Source organism: Notamacropus eugenii, chromosome Y (genome assembly GCF_028372415.1).
Source record: "Notamacropus eugenii isolate mMacEug1 chromosome Y, mMacEug1.pri_v2, whole genome shotgun sequence".
Lineage (NCBI taxonomy): Eukaryota > Metazoa > Chordata > Mammalia > Diprotodontia > Macropodidae > Notamacropus > Notamacropus eugenii.
Window position 1 is genome coordinate 2,809,684 of NC_092880.1, and position 17,011 is coordinate 2,826,694.

Here is a 17,011-nt window from a genome sequence, read left to right on the forward strand (position 1 = left end):
CTCTCTCCTTACTCTCATACTCAAACTCCTCCTTCTTGCTGAAATTTATCAAATTCAATAACACATTAAAAATGTTCCCTTTATTTTTGAATTTTTTCAATATTTCTGAAAACTTTAAGAATAAAAAGGGTAGCAAAGTGGTGAAGTGTATATAGCACTGGGTTTTGAATTAGGATGACCTGAGTACAAATTTTTCCTCAGACCCTTAATAGCAACTAAGTGGATAGAGTTCCAGGCCTGGAGTCAGGAGGACGTTAGTTCAAATATGGCTTCACGTCCTTATTAGCTGTGTGTCTGTTTAAATCACTTAATCCTATTCACCTCAGTTTCCTCATCTGTAAAATGAGCTGGACAAGGAAAAGGCAAGCTACAACAGCAAACAAAGTAAACATAAGCCAACATAGTATCTCTGCTAAAGTGTTCCATGTAATATGCCTGAAATTTGGGAAACAACAGGGTCTACTGGATTAGAAAAGATATTGTTTATGTTCGAATCTTAAAAAAGAGCAGTGACAAAAAATATTCAAATTACTAAATAATGGTGCTCATTTCACACGCCAGCAAGATTATCACTCAGGTTCTACAAGTTGGTTTCATTGATATGTTAACTGAGAATTACCAGAAGATCAGGCTGATTTGCAAAGAGGCAGTTGAACTGGAAACCAAATTGCCAAGATTCACTGAATTATGGGGCAAAAAAACCAAGGGAGTTTTATTCTATTTTTTATCTGTTGCCTTTGTTTATTGTTTCTTAATGTCTCATAGACTTGTTAGCTTCCAATTGTACAATTCTAATTTTTAATGAATTATCTTTTTCAGTGAGGTGTTATACCTTTATTAGTCATTTGGCCAGTTTTGGATTTTGAGGTGTCATTTAAAAAAATTATGTGTTTTATAATTTTAAATGTTTATTTATTATTTTTTTAGTTTTCATCATTCATTTCCACAAAATTTTGAGTTCCAAATTTTCTTCCCATGTCTCTCCTCCTCCAACCCATAGTTTCTTGCATTCTGATTACCCCTTCCCTCAATATGCCCTCCCTTCCACATATCCCTCTTTTCCCTCATCCCCATCTTCTCTCTTTTCTTGTAGGGCAAGATAGATTTCTGGACCCCAATACATGTATTTATTATTTTCCAGTTTTATGCAAAAACATTTCTCAACATTCACTCCTAATACTTTGAAGTCAGACTTCTTTCCCCTACTCCCTCCCCATCCATCTACACTGCAGACAAACAATTCATTACAGGCCATATATGTGTAGCTTTGCAAAAGACTTCCAAAATAATCATGTTGTGTAAGACTAACTATATTTCCTTCCATCCTATCCTGCTCCCCATTTATTCTATTCTCTCTTTTGACCTTGTTCCTCCCCATAAGTGTTTGCTTCTAATTACAGCCTTCTTCTGTTTGAACTCCCTTCTATCATCCCCCTCAACCAACTTGCCCCGTTCTCCCCTACTTTCCTGTAATATAATATAGATCTTAATACCAAATTGAGTGAACATGTTATTCCCTCCTTAAGCCAAATGTGAAGAGAGTAAGCTCCACTTTTTCCCTTTCACCTCCTCCCTTTTCTCCTCAACTGAAGAAGCTTATTCTTGCCTCTTTCATGAGAGAAAATTTGCCCAATTCCATTTCTCCTTTTCTCCTCCCAATATATTCCTCTCTCACTCCTTAATTATTTTAGATATCATCCATTCTTAATCAACTCACCCTGTGTTCTTTGTCTATGCATGCATGCATGTATCTATGCATGTATGTATGTGTGAGTATGTGTATGTATGTGTGCATGTGTGCATGTGTGTGTGTGTGTGTGTGTGTGTGTGTGTGTGTGTGTGTGTGTGTGTGTAATCCCTCCAACTACCCAAATACTGAGAAAAGTCTCGGGAGTTACAAATATTGTCCTTCCATGTAGGAATGCAAACAGTTCAAATTTAGAAAGTCCTTTTTGATTTCTCTTTCCTGTTTACCTTTGCATGCTTCTCTTGATTCTTGTGTTTGAAAGTCAAATTTTCTTTTCAGCTCTGGTCTTTTCATCAAGAATGCTTGAAAGTCCTTGATTTCATTGAAAGACCATTTTTTCCCCTGAAGTATTATACTCAGTTTTGATGGGTAAGTGATTCTTGGTTTTAATTCTGGTTTCTTTGACTTCTGGAATACCATATTCTAAGCCCTTTGATCCCTTAATGTAGAAACTGCCAGATCCGGTGTTATCCTGATTGTATTTCCACAATACTGGAATTGTTTATTTCTAGCTGTTTGCGATATTTTCTCCTCGACCTGGAAACTCTGGAATTTGGCTATGATATTCATCAGAATTTATCTTTTTGTATCTCTTTGAGGAGGTGATCTGTGGATTTTTTCAATATATGCTTTCCCTTTGGTTCTATAATATCAGGGCACCTTTCCTTGATAATTTCATGAAAGATGATGTCTAGACTCTTTTTTTGATCATGGCTTTCAGGTAGTCCCATAAGTTTTACATTGTCTCTCCTGGATGTATATAGCAGTTTTCTGCTTCCCTCCTAATCATGGCTGCATTGGGTTCAGCTGCGCAAATCTTTTCAGTTTGATGTGTTCAAAATGATCCATTTTGCACTTGATAATGCTTTCTGTCTCTTGTTTGGTCAAAAATTCTTCCCTTCTCCATAAATCTGATAAATATACTATTCCTTGCTCCACGAATTTGTTTATAGTATCAGTCTTTATACCTAGATCATGTACCCATTTAGACTTCATTTTGGGTTATGGCGTCAGGCATTCCTCTATGCCTAGTTTCTGCCACACTGTTATCCAGTTTTCCTAGCAATTTTTGTTGAACAGTGGGTTCTTATCCCAGAAGCTGGGGTCCTTGGGTTTATCAAACAGTAGACTGCTATATTAATTGACTGCTGTGTCTGGAAAGCTAGCATGATCCACTGGTCTACCCATTTGTTTCTTAGCATGTGCTAAGTGGTTTTGATAATTATTGCTTTATAATAAAATATGAAATGTAGTAGAGCTGGGATTTGTTTTCGTTAGTTCCCATGCTATTCTGAAGGTTTTGTTCTTCCAGATGAATTATGATATTATTTTTTCCAACTCTAGAAAGTAATTATCTGATAGTTTGATTGGAATGACAGTGAATAAGTGAATAAGTAAATTGATTGAGGTAGAATAGTCATTTTATTATATTGGCTCGGACTACCTACAAGCAACTAATGGTTTTCCACTTACTTAAATCTGACTTTATTTGTGCGAGAAGTGTTTTGTAATTGCGTTCATATAGTCCCCAGATTTGTTTTGATGTGTAGACACCGAAATATTTTATAGTTTCTACCCTAGCTTTAAATGGAATTTCTCTTTCTGTCTCTTGCTGTTGGGCTTTAGATCTGCCCAGCCAGAGCTTGGGGTCTGAGATTCAAATGCTGCTTCCCAGCCTCAGGGCTTTTGGTGGGGGCGGAGCTGCTATTCAGTGTGAGATTAAGTTTAGGTGCTCAGGTGGGGGCAGGGCTGCCACTCGGGGCTTAGTTCCCTCAGGGGGTTTATGCAGAGACCTTCAACAATGGATCCGAGCTCCTGCCTGTTCTGGGAGCCCCGGTCTGCTACCACCTCTGCTGCTGCCTCCCAAGGGGGCCTGAGTTATGGGGACACCCCACTCCCCTCTCGACCAGTCAAAGAGACCCTCTCACCAAGCCTTGTCACCTGCGGGTGGAAGGACCTGCGGGACAGCTGGAGATTCTGTCCCTGAAGCCTGCTTGGATCTGCTCCTCTCAGTGCCGCTCAACCAAGGCAGGGCTGGGCTCTGCTCCGGGTCCAGTGTGCGATGGACCTTTCGCGTCAGGTTTTCAGGTCTCTCTGGAACAGAAATCTCCTCCACTCCATTTTTCTGTGGCTTCTGCTGCTCCAGAATTTGTTGGGAGTTCTCCTTTACAGATACTTTATGTGCTGTGGGTTCGGAGCTAGCATATGTGTGTCTTTCTCTTCTGCCATCTTGGCTCCTCTCCCCCGACATCACCATTTAACACTTCTTGGTGGTCCTGGTTTGGAGGAAGTTGGTGGAAACAAATTCTGTGGTTCGTGCTAATTGCTATTAGTGGCATAATATTGCTCCATGTGTGCCTTCCCTTCCTGATGCAGCTAATTACATGAGCTGTTCAAGACGCCCTGTCTAAAATGATAAGATTATAAAGAAAAGCAGAGGGGTCCATGTGACTGATGATTTTAAAAAGTCAGAGGTCTATCGTGGTCAAAGCTACAGATCGAAATGAGCCTGAGGGCGGGGAAGACAATTTGATGGAAGAAACATATAAAGAATGCTGTAAGAAGTCTTCAAAGAGTAAAAGATAAGAGGAGGGATTATCAGAGATGATCTGTGAGGATCTCTCGCCATTGAAGCCTCCTCAAAAAGTTGTTTCTTGTCCTACTGAAACATTTGAAACAGGTTGACCTTATAAATAAGTGCTTCAACATATTCTATACTTTCCCAGACTCCCCCCCCTCCTTGTTTTTAGGCACATAGCAGGGAGGAATAACACCTCCCTACTCCAACTTCCCTCCTGGCCTTCTCTCCAGGCAAGTTTGTGAAACTGTTTTTGTTCTCTGTTGCTGGAGTAGATTGCCACGAATAGACTGTTCCCTCAGGACTTGCACCAATGAACCCTGAGGAGGGGCTTATGGAGGAGGGGATTGTGGTTAGGACCTATTTAATCTGTTGAGTTGAACACACCTCTTCTCTCCTTTGTTGGCGCCATCTTTTGGGCACTCTGAGGGAGCCCTCTGGAGAAAGTCAATAAACTAACTATCCTTTTTGCTAATATCTCTGAGTCTGTGATTCATTGATGAGGGTCTTTGTACCCCATCCAAGATGATGACATGCTTTCAGTTGATGTTGATTTGAGTGAGGGAGGCCTGTGCAAGGTCATCAACATCACTTTCGTCTCCTGAGCAATGTGCATTCAGTGGCCTGATATTCATCATGAAGAATGGAAATAGCCAAGGATTTAATGTAAGACCCTGGCCCTTTCAGGCTAAGGTCTTATCACATTGTCACTTTAAGTGAGATACACCCCATTCAATGAATAGTCTTCTTTAAGTAGATACTCAAGGGATGTCCCCTTTAATAAAAAAAATCAAACTGGGAGGGCAAGACCCAGAAGAACATAATAGTTTTCAAAAAGGCAGAGGAAATAGAGACCAAATGGGGAACACTCACCTGATTATGAAGAAAGAAAAAGACTTACAGAAAATGAAATCTACTTTTGCTTTATTTTCTACACTTAAGCCTTGGACTGTATGAACCTCAACAAAATATGACAAGTCTTGAAAGGATAAGAGTAGCATTACATCTTACTTGTCTCAGGAAGAACCTGGATGTGAGCCAAGAAGAAACAGTTATAAGCAAACATGGAACAATTGATAAGTTTAAGATTGGGAAAGGATCATGACAAGGCTGTTACCTTATTTATTTAGCTTATATGGAGAGTACATTTGCAACATGCCATGTTGGATGGGCCAAAATCTGGAATTCAGGTTACTTTAAGAAATATAAACTATCTCGAATAAGCAAATGGTATCACTCCGAGGGCAGTGAAGAAAAATGAGGAACCTCTTGATGAAGGTGAAAGAGGATAGTGGAAAAGCTGTCTTGAAGCTTAACACAGAAAAAAACTAAGATATTGACAACTGGCCCGACCTCTTCTTTATGTCTTCTCTGTGTTTCCCTCTATCTCTCACCCCCAAATAATCTGTCTCTAAACATAAACCGACTCAAATTTAAACGCTAAGATTCAATGACCATCTCTTGTTCCATTGCGTGAGTTACGTTTTTTCTCATATATTCCATTGCTTTGCTTTGCTTGAATGTTAAAGGCCCATTCAAGTGTACAACCTCATATACCTATCTGTCAGAAATGATAAAAATTAGTATTAGAACCATGCACCGTTATGAGAATTATCATAAATAGTATTTACAAAAAGATGGAGAAACAGTGATGAACTGTTAGAGAAACTTAAATGTGAGTTATCTCAAAACAGTGGGGGAAATGGAGAATAAAGGATGAAGAAATTAACATCATAATTCTTGAAGTGGACACTACCAAATTCCTTGATGTGACTTGTGCGACATTGTAGAGAAAATTTTCAGTGAGAAAACTGAGACCAGTTCCATATCCATGAAGAAACCAAGCCTTCTTATCAAACAAAAATTAGGCATCTTGGAAATATTTGTTAAATGCATTCAATAGTAAGAGCTCAATAAAGAGTGCACAAAGCTTAACATGAATGATCTCATTACTACCCTCCCTCACTTTTTTAACTGAACAAATTGAGTGAGGCTCAGAAGACTTCCTTGAATTGCCCATTTTCATAGAGCCAGTGAGTGGCGGGAGAATCTCCTAGAAGAGACTAGTTCTTTACCCAATATAAAACATGATCACTTACCATATGTATAGTACACATTTAAGAAATCTTTATGAAATTAAACTGCCATTAGCTGAGACTTATTCAGCACTTGCACAAAGCTAAAAATGAATAATTGCTTTTAAGCCTGACCATAAACTATATTGGAATGGGCTACTTGCATTTGCTGAACCCAAGACCTCTGCACCTCCTACATTATTATTTTGGAGACACCAGTATCTTTGCTAGGTTGCTTAAGATATTATCGTTAACTTCCCATTCTCCTTTATCCATCAATGTTAATTCAGTTGAAAAGTCCTGTTGATTACACCTTTAGCGTATCTCTCCTCTACACTCATTACTCTTCTCTGAAACTGCCATCACTTTGGTACAAGTGCTTAGCATTTTTGTCCTGGACTCTAGCAACTTGCTTTCTACTTGATCTCTTTGATTCAAGGCCCTTGGAAATCCAGTCCGTCTTTCAACAGGCTGTCAAATTGTTACTCCTAAAGGGAATTCCTGATCTTGTCACCTTCAGCTCTCACCAAATAACCTAGAATTTCTCCTTATCACCTCAAAGACCAATTATAAAATTATCTTCCAGGCTGTTAAAGTCATTATAATCTCACTCATGCCTATCTTTCAAGTCTTCTCATACCTCCCTTCCATATATTTACTCAAAGACAGCTTGGTGGCACAGAAGACTACTTGCTAGATTTTGAGCTAGGAAGACTAGAGTTCAAATTTAACTTCATACGTTGTAAAACCTTGGGCAAATCAAATAGTTTCTGCCTGCCACAGTTACATCATAAGTAAAATTGGGAAAATACTAATAAATATTTCACAGTATGATTATGAGAATGAAATAAGCATTTTGCAAACCTTAAAACATATAAATGTTACTGTTATTTTTGTTACTCTGTGATCGAATATTATTGGCCTCATACTCTTCCTCAAACAAGAGTCTGGTCAATTTTACTGTTATCTTCCAATGCCTGGAATACTCTACCACTTCTTCTCTGTCTCCTGGCTTCCCAGACTTCCTTCAAGTCTTAGTTAAAACCCTACATTCTCCAAAGAAACCTTTTCAAATTCTATTTAATGTGTGTACCTTCCTTCTCATAATTATCTCCAATATAACACACACACACACACACACACACACACACACACACACGCACATGTACCGTCAAACCTGCATATATGTGATATTTATATATTCTTTTGGATAATATGTGATTTTTATTTTGATACAATATTATGATATATAAGATATATATGATATAAGATATAAAATAATATGATATCTTCTCCTCACCCCAAGACCACCACTCAAAACTGAGACCCAGATTGGTTGTTCAATCCCCCAGGGTCTTTAGGTGGAGGGCTCAAAAAGTGGCTGCAGATGCCGTGGGACCGGAGCTATGGCCTACCCTGCTCCCTTCTCACCTTAGTGAAAGAGCTTTCTTACTGCCTTTTGAAGCTGATTTTGGTGTTTGTGGGTTGAGAAATCTGGGAACTGCAACTGCTACCCGTGATTCCACACTGTGAATCCTGCTTCAGTTCTGTCCCTGCCACAAGGCTGGACTGCACTGCACTCTGAGCCCAGTGGGATAGACCTTTCCTGTCACCCTTCCAAGCTGTCTTTGGCTGGAAATCTCTTTTGCTCTGCCGTTTTGTGGCTTATGCTGCTCTAGAATTTTTCAGAGTCTTTTTTTACAGGTATTTTATGGGATGTAGGGGTAAAGCTAGAGCAGGTCCCTCCTTCTACTCAGCCATCTTGGGTCCACAATAATTAAATACTTCAAAACAAAGGAAAATGATTCAACACTTGATGAGACAGGGCTTCTGAATGGGCAAGCAAATAAGGATCTTTTGCTGCTCTGGTTTTACTAAAAGTATCACTGACTGAATAATGCGATTAACAAGGATGTTCCCCACCCACTGATGAAGATCTGTAGGAAGGCTACCCCTTTTGTTAATGGGGCACTGGTTCTCCAGGGATGTGATGCCCTCTGGCTCCAAAAAGTGTATAAAGACACTGAGGTGGAGTTTTACTTTGGGGATCAGTTTTTAGAAGAAGGTTTGTGTACTAGATGAGACTCTGGGAAGCGACTAAGAAACCACTCAGCTTTGCAAACCCAGATGTTGGTGCTTCCTTCTCTGCTAAAGATGTGTATATGTTCATGGTGAGACATTTTGAAGCATATCTGTTGATTTTTGATTTCTCTGTATTTTCTCTGAAGTTGAGGGTGCTGACATTTTTCCAGGAACTAACTGAATGGTACATGTGCTTCATTAAAGTGATTATTAACCCCTCAAAAGTTGCCTTTATTTTTAGAAAAGCAGTTCAAATAACCTGTGATTACAGCCCCTGCCCCCCCTGTATCTTGGAGTGCTTACTGATGCAGCTCCTTATAAAATTTGAGGAGACCACAGAGCCACAACATACTGTTCCTAAGTGGTAAAAAGTGTTTTGAGAATTATGAAAAAACGTTATTTTTACACTAAAAGAATAAGCAGAATAGGAAAAAATGATGAGAATATGCCATGGCAAGACTTAACAAAGCAATAAGTTAAATAAAAAGATAAAATTAGAATGCACATATAGAAATGAAGGAAAACCTAGGAGAAGGAAGAAAATAACATTAAATATACTCATTATGTAAACAAATGTATTGATCTGAACGAGAGGATGAACAGAGACAATCTAAGGATCATAGGTCCCCCAGATGAAAAGGACAGGTTAATAAAACCTTAACGTTATAAGGAAAAATGGAAGACAACTGCCCAGAACTTTAGGATATACACAATGAAATTTCAAAAAAAAATTCTCTAATCACTTAAAGACAAAAACGGGAAAGAGAAGGCAAAAAATATATTTAGATTGCTTCTTCCTAAGCATGCAAATTTATTAGAGAAACACTATCTGAGCTTCAAGAAGATACGCAAGGCAGAATAACAACAATAAGAGATTTCAATATTGAACTTTCAGTTTTAAATATGTTTAAAAGCAAAATAAACAATTAAGAAATTGAACAAGCTTGTGCAAAAAGTAGAGTTAAAAGACATGATGTCTTCTAAATAGGAAAGCAAAAGAATATGCATATTTTTTGGCACCAGATCAAAACTGTTTTTTTTAATGTCCATTTGTCAGGAAACAGATATTGCAAAAAAGTAAAAAGATATAAATAGCTGATATATCCTTTATAGATTTTAATGCAATAAAATATAAATTGATTTAAGACTACAAACACAATATACAGACCTAAAAGGAGACTTAACAATGAAATCTTAAATAATATGTGAAAGAACAAATCAGAGAAAAAAATGCTATTTAAAAGAAAATGATAAAGATGAAACAACATACCAAAATTTCTGAGATGTGGCTACTTAAGTTCTCAAGGGAAAAATCATAGTCTTACAAGGATAGATTGCCCAAATAGAAAAAAAAGAGAAGTTTAATGATTGGATATGCATTTCAAAATTAGAAAAACCAAAATTAACCAAGAAAATTTAAAAAGCACAAATGAGGAGACATTGAAATAAAGGAGAATTAAAGAGGAAACAAAAATGTAGAAATGATAAATGAAACTAAAAACAGATTAGTTGAAAAGACTACTAAAATTCATAAAGACATTAGCTTATCTGAAAAGAATGCAGAAAATCATATCAGTATATTAGCATGAACAAAGTGAGATCACAGCAAGGCATAACAAGTAAAAAGAATAATCAAAATATTATATACATTTATACGTTAAGAAAATTGTGAATGCAAAAGAAATAAAGAAATGCTTTTAATAGTGACAAGTACCCAAACCATTTGTAGACTAGACATCTTACAAAAACAAAAACCCTGATATCAGAATTGCACACAAATCTAGCCAAAAGAAAAAAAATTGCCTTGATGGAATCTCATGATATTTCTACCAAGTATTTCAAGGTCAGTAAGAAGTCATACTTCAGAACTTACTCTCAAAAATTAAGAATGCACTCTTTGAAAGTCTTTTATTTACAGACAAATATATTCCCTATACATAAACTAGGAAATGAAAAAAAAAAACAGGCAGGGAAAAATTCTACAAAGCAATATCTTTAATGAATATTGACTCAAAAGTTTAAAGAAAAAATCCCATTTGAGGTTGGGAACACAGCCTAATTCTATCATAAATCTCAAAATCAAGAAATATGGTGAAAATGAATGTAAAAAAATTGATCATAAAAAACACCGATGGTGACAGGAAAGATCAAGAAACAACAGAAACGACGAAACAAAAACAAATGTATGTATATATCTATGCATACGTGGGTGTATGTGTGTATTGTTTGTGTATGTAAATTCATCATATATTTAAATATATTTATGTGAATTTTTATGCATGCACATTCACGTACACATATATTAGTTGTTTCCATTTACTTATATATCTTTTCCATAATATTGATAACACCATCAATAACCCCTACAATTCAGTACCCTGATAAAAAGAATTGGCCATTCCACCCACTTTCTAGCTCTGATTGTAAAAAATACTTTTTTCTCAGTGCAGTTTGGTTTAACTACCCTTCAGCTGCAAGTTCCTTTGAACTGTTATGTTGTAAGTGAGAAACAATAATCATTTTACCACCATCTTTTACATCATTCAATTTATTTTTTCTTTGGTTAGTACAGATTGAAATTTCTCCAATTCATTTTATAATTTTCTCATTTTACAACCTGCCACAGAACACTAAAGGGCACACAATGATGCTCAAAGTGGCTATGTCAGTTTGTTTCTTCTGAACATGTGAAACTCTTTTAGTGGAACATATTTTAGATTTGACAGATATTTCTTCCATATAAGTGTAATTGATCAAAATTCTTATTAGTATTGTCCCAGCATTTTAAATAGCTTTAAAAAAGAATCAAGTTTTCTTCATTTAGCAAAAGGAAAAGATAAAACAACCACAGATATAAAATTTTTTGAATACTTCTCTAGTAAAAAGGTAAGTCTATATAATCTACACAGAAGTCAATGTTTGGTGAATTAATAGAAATATTAGGGATATTCAAGAGTATTTTGAAAAGAGTATTCAATCAGGATATTTTTATATCATTTCTCAAACTCTCAGCTTGAGTCTGGCAACAAAAGTGGTAATTCTTGCCATTTGCCCAGTATATTTAATAGTATATGATGATTTTCAAGAAAACAGACAGTTCCTTAGTAGTAGAGTTTTAAAGGCAGTCTGAGCTATTTCTTAAATGAATACAGAGAAGGTTGATATCAAACTTGCAATTTGAAAAGATATCCCAGAGTCTTGAGATTACTGCGAAAGGATAGTTTTCAGAAGCAGAAGATATCTATAGAGACTTTGGGACAAATAAAACTAAGACCAGTTCAGGTATTTTCTCTATGATCCCAGTCACTTAAGCAATTTTTTAAATGCGAACACAACATCCTTGTTGCGCAGACTGTATATGATGGGGTTAAACACTGGGGTTACAGTTGTATAGACGATAGAGAACACTTTGTCTAATCTTACTGAGTGGCTGGAACTGGGTCTCAAGTATGTAATGATGCCACACCCCAAATATGGGAGCACAACAATGAGGTGAGAGGAACAAGTGGAAAAAGCTTTGGATCTCCCCTTGGTTCCTGGAACCTTCAAGATGGTTGTGATGATTTTCACATATGACCATATTATCAACAGAAATGGAAATACACCGACTATCATGACAATAGCATAAAAAGAGAACTCATTCACAGAGGTATCCCCACAGGCCAACTTTAGTAAAGGGCGAGTGTCACAAAAAATATGATCAAGTTTATTGGAAACACAGAAAGACAAAGAGAAAATCAAATAAGTCAGCACTGTGTAGAATGGGATCCCACTGATCCAACAGCCTGCCACCAAACAGACACACACCTTATGGTTCATGATGACAGGATAATTCAGAGGTTTACAAATGGCAACATAGCGATCATAGGCCATTACAGTCAAGAGAAAGTTTTCAGTGATTGCCATAGCAAAGAAAGCACAAAATTGAGCTGCACAGGATTTTAAAGAGATATTTATCTTCTGGGCCCACAGATTAACCAGTATCCTTGGAAGAATGACTGAAGTATAACAGATTTCCAAAAAGGAAAAATTCCTAAGGAAAAAATACATAGGGGTTTGCAGCAAAGGCTCAACTTTAGTAATTAAAATGATAAGTCCATTTCCTATCAGGACATCAGAGTAGATGATCAAGAAAAGTCCAAACAGAAAACCTTGAAGATTGGGAAGGTCAGAAAATCCCAGGAGCATGAATTCCATTAAGACAGAGCGGTTTCCTTCTGCCATTTTTTCTGAGTATCACATCTCTGGAAACTGTGAATTAAAGTGGTTAAAAGCATCTCCTCTCTCTCTCACTCTCTCTCTCTCTCTCTGTGGATCTCAGGATTCCCTATAAAAGGAAAGCGTTACAGCACATCATTTATGAATTTTTCACTCCCTCCACTTAATTATATTTTATTCTTTCCACTTACATGTAAAGAGAGCTTTCAACATTCACTTTCGTATGATTTTGTGTTCCAAATATTGTCTCCCTCTTTCCCTCCCTCCCCAAGGCAGCAAGAAAGGAAGAAAGACACTGTTTCTAATCACATCATTTCCCCCCTCAACCACTAGATAGGAGAATTCTTTTGGGGAAAAGGGGGGAAAGTCATTGTCTTCAGTAGCTCCTTCCTGCTGAACAGGGGTGAAGAGCCCAGTTTCAGGGGCCAGAATAGGTTATGGGGGAGTGATCAGCTTGGAGTGCAGAATGCAGTGCCAACTGAGTCTAGGGTGGAGAGAAGCAAACCACTTGGTGACATCAAGGGCATGTTTAGGCAATCCCAAAAGTTGCTGTGAGTGAGAAGACAGAAAGAAAACTAGGAGGTTTAACAAGCACAAACCAAGTATAAGAGAGAGAGTAAAATGACAAATAACGGGGTCACAATGAGGAGAAATAAGGGAGAGAAACCACGACCCCCAGGAGGAGGTAGGGGGAGATATAAGTCTGGAGTGCATGTCTTACATACAAGAAACTGCCTGTAATATCTTTTGAGTGCTCAAAGGAAAAATTCCATGTAGGACCTTCAGAGAATATAGGGGAAGAGCTATGGGGAGTAACCTAGTATCCCCAGCAATCATGTATTCTGCCCACCCCACAGAGTTCCCTATTTGAATTAAGGCGTTAGACTTCCAGTCCCAAAGAAGCAGGCCTAACCCTTGGTACAGGGTGGGCATGAGGAATCAGTGGGAATACAATAGGGAAACTAAGCCAGGAGGATCCCATCCTAGGCAGAGGCTAGAATGTCCTCTCAGCTGTTCCAGAGGAAGACCTCAGAGACCTGTAATAGTCTCTGAGTAACTTGTGGCATTTCTCTCAGATGGTGAATTACTGACTATAGATTACTGATGGATTTTTATGATCCATCAGAAAAGTGAAAACAGTTCATTTTAGCCCCAAAAGCTTTTACCTCAGATGGCAAGTTCCAACAATCAAAAATTTACCAGGACTCAAATCTCAAATTTTAAATTAGTCCTGGTGCAAAAGCCAATTACTAAAGGACATTTGTATATATTTTCAAATTCTCACCAAAATAAGTTCCTTCTTTAGGAACTCCGTGAATCAAACAAATTCCTTAGAACTGCTGGAGCTGTACTTTTTCCTTTCCACACATATGCACACAGTATACCAGCTTTAGGTTTTAACATTAAAACTACAACCAGCAAATTTAAAATGTTCATAAGTAAGAACCAAATTGTTTTAGCTGTAAACACAAACAATAAAATTCAGATAACATCAGTTACATTTCCAGATCATATAAAAATTATAAGGATGGACTATCTTATCAAGTGCGGACTGTCTGGTTCCTTTTTCTTGACCCATCCTCCTTCATTCACCCTCTTGACTGAAGGGAAGGGAATGGGATAAGAGAGTGACTAGGGCTGTAAGGAGGTGTTTCAAAACTCATTAATAAGTTTCAAAATCCCTTAATGAACCTTCAGAATCTGCTAAGATTCTAACTTTTCACTTTTATGTTCACCCCTTAAAAATTTAGAGTTGGGCATTGAACCTTTCAGCCTGACATTCACAACAGTGCCCTTTCTTAAGATACTTGAAGCATGAACTGGTGACTGTTTCTCTGAAAGCACCTATTTAAGGACACAACAAACCTAGGAGTGAAACTTATAAAACTCAGCAGTGGATTTGGATATAATTGTTATCAGTATCAAGTAATTGAAACAAATTAGCTTGCAAATGGAATTTACTAGGCCTTTAGAATCACACAAAGATTTTATAAAGCATTTCTTTGTAAAAGGTATTTCCCTTTCCAAAAAAACTCACAATTCATCCTGATGCTAAAAGGGATAAGGACTAAACTTTCATAAAGTAAATTAGTTGGAAGTCTTAAAGATTAGGATTTATGGAAACCAAGTTGGTACCAAATATCTTTTAAGTACCACAAATCCCCAAAATGCCATAAGACCAAAATTCTCAACAATCACAAATTCCTAGATAGCAAAAGGTGTTTTACCTTGGGAATGAAGTTTATTTTTTTCCTAATACAAGAACACAGCCAATCAAACTGGCCTTATCACTATAAGTGTACCAGGCCTTTAAAAGTTTTCTCAGTAGGAACTCTACTACACAGATGACTACACAGGCTTGATTAGATTTTATGACTAGATGGTTCCAAAAATCCTTGTTTTAGTTAACAACCTCATAATCTGATAGTGCAATTTTTAATCTAACAACATCTAGATTGTAAGAGAAATTGCTTTTCTAACAACATAGGAAATACAAAATTACACAATAAGAATATTCAGAAATATAACCATACCACAAGCATGTATTTAAAACTTGAAACAGAGCCAATTAATTACCAATCAGGTGACTGTAACTTAGTTGAATGAACAAATCAAATCTGGATTCATACTCACTAGTGGTAACATTTTAATTTCTAAGGCCCAATGCTCTTAGCACTTTGAAAGAAAAAATACTGTCCATAAATTCACGTTTTTTTGCTAACCTAGGGGAAACTCTCAAGGAAATCCTGCTGAGTCCAGCTGCAAGGATCTGATGGCCTGCAGACCAGGAGAAAAGGATGATCCTGTAGACATGGGGGTGGAGACAGGGAGTATTGGGGTGCAGAGGGAAGCGATCACCCTCAGTTTTCCCAGTTCCCTAGCAATGAGAGAAATGAGGGAATTGGAAGTACCCTTCCAGATAGGGCTTTGGAAAGTGTGCCCAGGTCCATGACCTCCAACCACTGGACCCAGAACCTTCCAGTTTTGGCTGGAGAGGAACTGTGGTTTGTTGTCTCTTTTACCTTTGAGACTTAGCAGACTAGAAAGTGCATATCCCTCAGAGAGCGGAAGAAAAAGTTAGGGACAGAGAGAAGGCTTACATTTAGGCTGTAAACCAGACGCACAGGGCAAAGAGACCCTGAAACCGGGGTGCAGGGAACCCCAAAGAAAACCAGGGGCAAAGGCCCACCTACTCACTTCCCTCAAAGTCCCACGGGGGAGAGGAAGGAACAACACGGTAAACCAAGGTGCTGGGGGAACAACACAGGGAAAAATGTCTGGTCAAACAGAGCAAGATGCCTTTTCTTTGAGTTTTAGAGACCAAATTTCTTACTAAGCTTGTTTTGTTTAAAAACCCCCTTCACAAATTACTTTTCCAGATTACACTGAGGTCAAGCTGTGTTACAGAGGAACACTAGTCACTTTTCTTTAAGATCTCCTCCCCGAATTTCCCTCCCAGCAGTCTCCAAGCAGCCTCTCGGCACTTTTCCCAGTGTCCCAGGAAGAGAGGAGAAGAAAAATGTGACCGACCCAGAGCAAGGGCGGCCCCTTATATGAGGGTCCACAGCCCGACTGACCACCCGGAAGTCAGTGGAGCTACAGACGCCGCTGGCAGTGTCTGGGCACTCCAGGGGTCTCACTGGTAGGGAGACAGTGGGAACAGAAAGGTTTGGGGAAGAGAACAAAGAAAAGGACGCTTACCTCTTATCCCAGAGGCTAGGAAGAGATCATAGGAGTCCAATCAACATTTGGACTCCTGGGTTTTGGCACCATTATGTTGAAGAGAGAGAGATGGGAGAGCTGGTTCAAAATGGGAATGAATTCACTTAGACCTTCTCTGTAGCCTCTGGGAGTTTTATTGAGGCAAAACCAGCAGGCCTGAGATTTAACAAGAAGCTAAACAAAGGTCATTTGTCTATATCTTTTAGAAAAGAGTCCTTTATCAGAGTCACCACCTATAAAAAACTGTTTCTTGGACTTCTGATTTCCTTCTTATCTTGGTTTCATTTCATAATGTTCCTTATCTCCTATTTGGTCACAAATTCTTCCATTATTCATAGATGTGATAGGTAAATTGTTCCTTCATTTCCTAATTTGTTTATGGTATCATCTTTTATGTCTAAACCATGTAGCCATTTTGACTTTATCTTTGTATAGAGTGTGAGGTACTGGTCTATGCATAGTTTCTGCAGTATTATTTTCCAGTTTTCCGAGTAGCTTTTGTCCAATAATGAGTTCTTATCCCAGCAGCAAGAATCTTTGGGTTTATTAAACAGGAGATTACAATAGACATTTATTACTGTGTCTTGT

The 17,011-nt window shown here is 37.8% G+C and overlaps 1 pseudogene; it reads right to left on the bottom strand.

Annotated features, from left to right (window-relative positions):
• Positions 1–11,785: 11,785 nt before the first annotated feature.
• On the bottom strand, positions 11,786–12,724 carry LOC140516689 (olfactory receptor 10AG1-like; annotated as a pseudogene).
• Positions 12,725–17,011: the final 4,287 nt, after the last annotated feature.